Source organism: Octopus sinensis, linkage group LG2 (assembly GCF_006345805.1).
Source record: "Octopus sinensis linkage group LG2, ASM634580v1, whole genome shotgun sequence".
Lineage (NCBI taxonomy): Eukaryota > Metazoa > Mollusca > Cephalopoda > Octopoda > Octopodidae > Octopus > Octopus sinensis.
Window position 1 is genome coordinate 47256107 of NC_042998.1, and position 6780 is coordinate 47262886.

General features: G+C 33.6%; 1 long non-coding RNA gene across 1 annotated transcript in view; it reads left to right on the plus strand.

Moving 5' to 3' along the window:
* The window catches only part of LOC118767814, a 123431-nt gene extending 117411 nt beyond the window's left edge, over window positions 1–6020 (plus strand). The window contains exon 2 of the long non-coding RNA XR_005003730.1: window positions 5884–6020. This is a non-coding gene — a long non-coding RNA (uncharacterized LOC118767814). The remainder of the gene's footprint in view (window positions 1–5883) is intronic.
* The last annotated feature ends 760 nt before the right edge of the window (window positions 6021–6780 follow it).

A 6780-nucleotide genomic window follows, 5' to 3' on the forward strand; every position in this document is an offset into this window, starting at 1 on the left:
TCTTATCATACCTAGGGCACCCACAATAACAGGAATATTATTATTATTATTATTATTATTATTATTATTCAGTAATCTTATTTCCATCACGTGCTTTCACTGCACTACCGAGCGCAACTCTGTGCGCTTTGTGTATGTGCTGTGGTTTGTTGTGGTGCTCTTATTTTCACTATACTGAAGGTATTTTGTGTAGGATGTGCGGTGACTAGTATTGCTAGCTACTCTATGTTATATATGCTTCTAAGTTCTTGTAGTTTTGTTATGTATTTGTCTGAATGTTTTTTTTTTTTGTCATAGCTAATACGCCTACTATAATAGGAATTGTCTCTGTTTTTAGGCTCCGCATTCGAGTTTCCTCTATTTTCAGATTTTTCTATTTTGAAAATTTCTCCGATTCATTTTGATAACGTTGTCATCTGTTGGTATAGATACATTGATTAGAAATCATTTTTTCTTGGTGATCTCTGACGACTATATCCGGTCTATTGACTTTACTTTCTCTATCTGTTTGCATTGGTACATTCCAGAGTATGGTTGCTTTCTCATTTTCTGTGACCTTTTCTGTGACTTTTTCTGTTGTTATTCCATAATGTTGGCATAGCTTCCAGTGTATATAGGTCCCGATTTTGTTGTCTGTGAATATATATCTTCGTAGACAGGACTGGATATCCAGTGACAATATGATTTATTGTTTCTTCACATCACCACGCATTCTGCAGTTATTTCTTATATTTCTTTTCTTTATATGTTTTATTTGATAAGAAAGCTTTGATCTTGTGCTGCAATTAAAACTCTTTCAATCTCTGCTTTGAGTCCTGAGCTTCTCAGCCATTGTTGAAATTTTGCTTTGTCTATTTCTTTTCTACTTAGCTTAATACAATATTTGCCATATAAGGGCTTTTCTTGCCGTCATTTTATCATGATCCGTTGCTATTCCAGTTTTAGTTTGGATCTCAGTTGTTTTACAAGTTTTGTTGTTTCTTCTTTTTCTTCATAGTTGTTTGGTGCTATGGCTTTTTCTTTGTATTTGTCAGCTTCCTTAAAAACAGAAAGCAGGTTTTTTTTGTTCGTGTTTTGTGGCTATTTGTATAACTTTTCCTTACTTCTGAAGTAGGTATTTCTGTAATCCTATAGTCGTTATTTTGTATTAGTTTTCTAGCTGTATAAGGCCTCTACCACCTTCGATACGTTGTAAATATAACATTTCTATGTCAGATTTTTTGTGATGCATCCTAAATTCTGTCATTATTTTTCGTGCTTGCCTGTTGATTTTGATTAATTCAATTAGAGTCCAGTTAAGAATAATGTAACTGTAAATTATAACTGGGACAGCTAGAATGTTGATACATTTTATCTTGTTTTTTGCATTGAGCTCCGTTTTCATTATTAATCAAACTCGTCTATAGTATTTCTTTCTTATCTTCTTTACATTTGTATGTGTTGTATCGTATCTAGTTCATTGATACCTAAGTATTAGTATATGTAGCTTTGGTCTAATTCTTCATTTGCTTTATCTAGTGTGATGTTACTCCTAACCAGTTTTCCTCTTTTCAAGGTTGCTTTGACACATTTTCCTAAGCCAAATTTCATGTTTATTTCTTTGGTAAATCCATGTGCTGTTTGCAGTAATGTTGCCAACCGTTTATCATTTGTAGATCATCCATTCACAAGAGATGGTTGATTGTTTTGCGTAACACTTGTATCCACATCCAGTTCTGTTTAGTGTGTCAGATAAAGGTGTCAGTGCCATGCAGAGAAATGGAGAGTTCGTGTCTCTCTGGAGTATTTCACTTCTAATGGAGATGACTCTGGTTTTTATGAGTCCCTCTTTTGTCTGGAGCTGTAGCACTGTTTGCCATTTATTCATGCAATGTTTTATATATTTTATGATTAATGGTGCTACTTAGTTCATGGCTAGTGTTTTTAGGATATATGTGTAGGGAATAGTATCAAAAACCTTTCAATAATCGATCCAAGCCCTACTTAGACCCTTCTTTTTCTTCAGCTGTATTCAGTTATGGCTTTATTGATCCGTAGCTGATCTTTACTGCCGTATGAGCCCTTGCAGCATCCCCTCTGCTCTATTATTATTATTATTATTATTATTATTATTATTATTATATTATTATTATTATTATTATTATTATTATAAATTGAGTTAGGTATTATAGCTCGAACGGAAGACGATTTCCATGGTTCTTTACAGGTTCTTTGAAACAGATGGGAAAACAGGATGGAGTAGGATATTTCGAAACTGGAGACTACCCAAATTCTTGCAACATCTTGAGCTTTGCCAAAGTGCCCCAATTGTCAAGAAGTGGTGTTGAACGGTCGATCGATAAAATCTACCCCACCCCTAGTAGACCATGATGGCATTTGAGTCTAGAATACAAAGAATAAAGAATAACTTCTGCATGGCATCTAGTATGTTGTTGTTAGAGCTCCACCAATCCATCAGAATAGTACTTTTGTATTACTGATCGTGAAGCTAGACTGATTTGGCTGGAAAATGAGTTTGTTGTCGGATTTTCATGTGGTTGTTGCTATTGTAGTTATTATTGGTGCTGGTGGTTGCGGTGGTTCAGCCCAGGTTATCCCCGATCGAGTAGAACAACGATAAACAGGCGTTCAAACCAGGAGCATCTGGTGTTTGTGTGTCGTTTTTGTTTTTAAGTACAACATTAAATATTGGTATGAATGGAGAGTATTTTGGCTGTTATTTCTAGCAGGCTGAAACGGCCTTGTAGAGCGAGAGCTGCCATCGTTGACTAGATTTTGGTCTATAGCTCAGCTCTTGTAATAGCTCTTTCAAAATAGTTTTTAAATATAGGAACCTCGTAAGGGAATTTAACCGAATTTTGAGCTCTGCAAGTTCCGTTTTCTTGTCATATTTTCATTTTATTTATAAAAGCCCGAAAAGTTTATTTACATCTATATTGGGGTTAACGAAACCCATATACACACATAAATACACACACATATAACAATTTTCAATATTGTTGATGTTTATATATACTTGTGTATATACAAACACAAATGCATATATTAATGTGTTGGAGTGTGTGTGTATGTATGTATGTATGTATGTATGTATGCATGCATGTATGTATGTACACTCACACATGCATACATATATGGATATCTATATATATGTACACACATACACGCATATATATATATATATATATATATATATATATATATATATATATATTTACACACACGTGTGTGTATGGAGATGGAGATGGAGAGAGTGAAAGAAAAACGTTTTTATAAAGATTAGGGAGGAGAGATTAATAATTGGAGAGATCTAAAGAATCGTATATTAATTTCTCCATATATATACGCACATGTGACTAGATGCCCAAGTGTGCATCTAAGTGTGAATCATTAATATTATATAATTAAGATCTTGGTTGAAACAAAAACATATAGAATTTCTCCCAAAAGACAAATAATAAAAGAACTAGATAAAAATAATAATAAATAAATGAATCAAATAATAAAATAAGACGTATGTAAACGACATATTTCTATATTTGTTTTTAACTTTTTTATTCAATTTTCTTTTATTCTAAACAGCTGGAAATATATTTCTTTAGGCCATTAACTTAAAATAAATGGTTCCATATTGTGGAGTATTAAACGACCACAGTTTATATTCCCTAGGCGTCGTTATATACTAAAGAGTCCTGATGTTAAAGTTTATCGAATTTCATATTTTAAAACCTTATCTTTTTATCTTCTCTCGCGGAGATAATGTCCTGGCACTTGTTATATCCACGCTAAAACAAACAAAAAGAAATATATAATAAAATACTAAAATGAAAACGGAATGATATAAAAGGATAGGACGAAGAAAAAGAAGTTTTGAATCGGATATATAACATGTTTGGGGAAAACGACGTTTCGTATGATCGATGTCGTCTGTAGACCCTATGAACAGCTGAAAGGAATATATTCTAGATGACTATTGTAGAAATCTTCCTTCAATAATGGTGTTTAAAAAGTGGAGCACAACATGTCTATAGGGAATTCCTCTAAGGGATTTTGCATTTAGTATTTCCTATGAGCATCAAGCTTCCTTGAAAAATTGCTATCATCCACTGGTGTCTGGCATATTTTAATCGGTGATGTTGATCTTAAGTTAGAATTACTTTATCATTCGCAGGATTCATTTTGACTATTTCAACCACACTGGGCACTTAAAATATATTTTTAGCAGACATCATTTCAATTATATACATACGTATGTATGTATTTATGTATGTATGTACTATGCATTGCATGTATGTATGTATGTACATACGTACGTACGTACGTACGTATGTATGTATGTATGTATGTATGTATGTATGTATGTATGTATGTATGTATGTATGTATGTATGTACGTATGTACATACGTACGTATGTATGTATGTACGTATGTATGTTTGTATGTATGTATGTATGTATGTATGTATGTACGTACGTATGTATGTATGTACGTACGTACGTATGTATGTATGTATGTATGTATGTATTACGTACGCACGTATGTATGTATGTATGTATGTATGTACATACGTACGTATGTATGTTTGTATGTCTGTATGTATATATGTATGTGTGTATGTATGTATGTATGCATGTATGTATGTACAATCTAATGGGTATGAATTAATCTACAGGAGTGTGTTTGTGTTACTCTCAAGAGAAAAGTAAATTATATATACACACACATATAACCACTCGGATATACGCACACATCTACACACACACCGCACATATTTGTATGCGCGTACGCGCGCTCGTGTGCGTGCGTGTGTGGTACTGCAAACATTATTAGTCCCTATAGTCGTGTGCAGCGAAGGGCGAAAGACAGAGACGGGTGTAATATATCTATATTTCTGAAATATAGATACATATATATATATATATATATGAATGTGTGTATGTATGTATGTATATATCTATATGTATGTATGTATGTATGTATGTACGTATGTATATATGTATGTATGTATGTATGTATGTATGTATGTATGTATGTATGTATGTATATATGTATGTATGTATGTATATATGTATGTACGTACGTACGTATGTATGTATGTATGTATGTATGTATGCATGCATGCATGTATGTATGTATGTATGCATGTATGGATGGAGGGATGGATGGAGGGATGTATAGATGTATGTATATATATATAAATATAAATATAAATATATATATATATATATATATATATATATATGTATACATGTTGTGTGTGTGTGAGAGAGAGTGTGTGAGTGCGAGTGTGTTTGAGTTTATGTACACACACACGGACACACACATGCACACACGCACAGATACACACACACACACCCTCACATACATGTGCATTTTCTCTGTTAAATGAATCTGAGAATAGATGAGGCATAAATGTATATACACATGCGTCAAATTCAGTACAGTTTTTATATCATCCGGCATTATTAACACCACGTATGAATTAAATGATGTCAAGGAATATGGTTGATGTAAGTATTTGTCTTGTTTAACCCTAGGTAAGCTTTGGTCCAATAAGCCCATGATCAAAGTGTTGTCATTGAGACGAGCAAGTTTGATTTTAAAAAAATATTTTAAAATTTCAGTCAAAGACTATATTATCGACAAGTGAACCATCAGGGTGGAGGACTGATAAGATATCTAGGGAGTCGCCCTGTAACTCACTTCCGTGGTTTTATGTTCTGGGTTCAAATCCGCACAAGCTCGACTTTAGCTTTTTCCAGAGTCGGTAAATCATAATTGTAATCAAGCATTGAAGCCAGTTTCGTAAATTTCTGAAGATTTATTATATGTTGATGTCAGTGAAATAAATTTTAAACATTAATATTTTCTCTCTTTTTTCAGAACGGAAGAAAATCTGAGAACTGCTTTCACGGTGACGAATCTGCCGAAGATACATTTTCTACTGGAATCAGTTTCAAAAATTCCCCTCCTGCTGTCGAAATAAAAAAAATTGTAAAAATAATTTAATAAAAAAAATATATGAGCAAGTTTATGTGGTTATTCGGATTGGTGGAAATAACAGTTAAAACTCCCTCAAGCTACTTGCTATTTTGACAAAGGACTGTTCTGTTAGATGATGCAGTCACAAATATGCAGTGCGCGTGTGAACGCAGGAATGGTCATAGCTGGGACTAGTTTGATAAACAAGCGTTACTAATCCGTGATTAAACCACGACAACCAACAATAATCCAAAATTATTGCACCTATCAGCTAAAAATTAAAAAATTTTCAGTCACGTCCTACATGTTTTGTTTCATATTATTTCTAGGATGTAAAACTGAAAGTATTGTATAAAGATGCTTTGTGTGCACTTGTATTATAAAGAAGCGAACAGAAAAAGATTTTTGACGAAATAAAGAACGTTTTAGTAAACATTAACCTTCCTGTCTTTCTTGCTTTCTCTTTATCTTCATATATATATATATATATATATATATATATATATATGAATAATTGATTTGGGCAGCAGTACATATATTATGAGGAGACGCAATGGTCCAGTGGTTAGGGCAGCGGGCACGCGGTCGGAGGATCGTAGTTTCGATTCCCAGACCGGACGTTGTGTGTGTTTATTGAGCGAAAACACCTAAAAAAGATCAACGAGGCTCCGGCAGGGGGTGGTGGCGACCCCTGTTGTACTCTTTCGCCACAACTTCATCTCACTCTCACTTCCTGTTTCTTGAGAAACAGGAAGTGAGAGTGAGAGAAAGTTGTGGCGAAAGAGTACAACAGGAAGT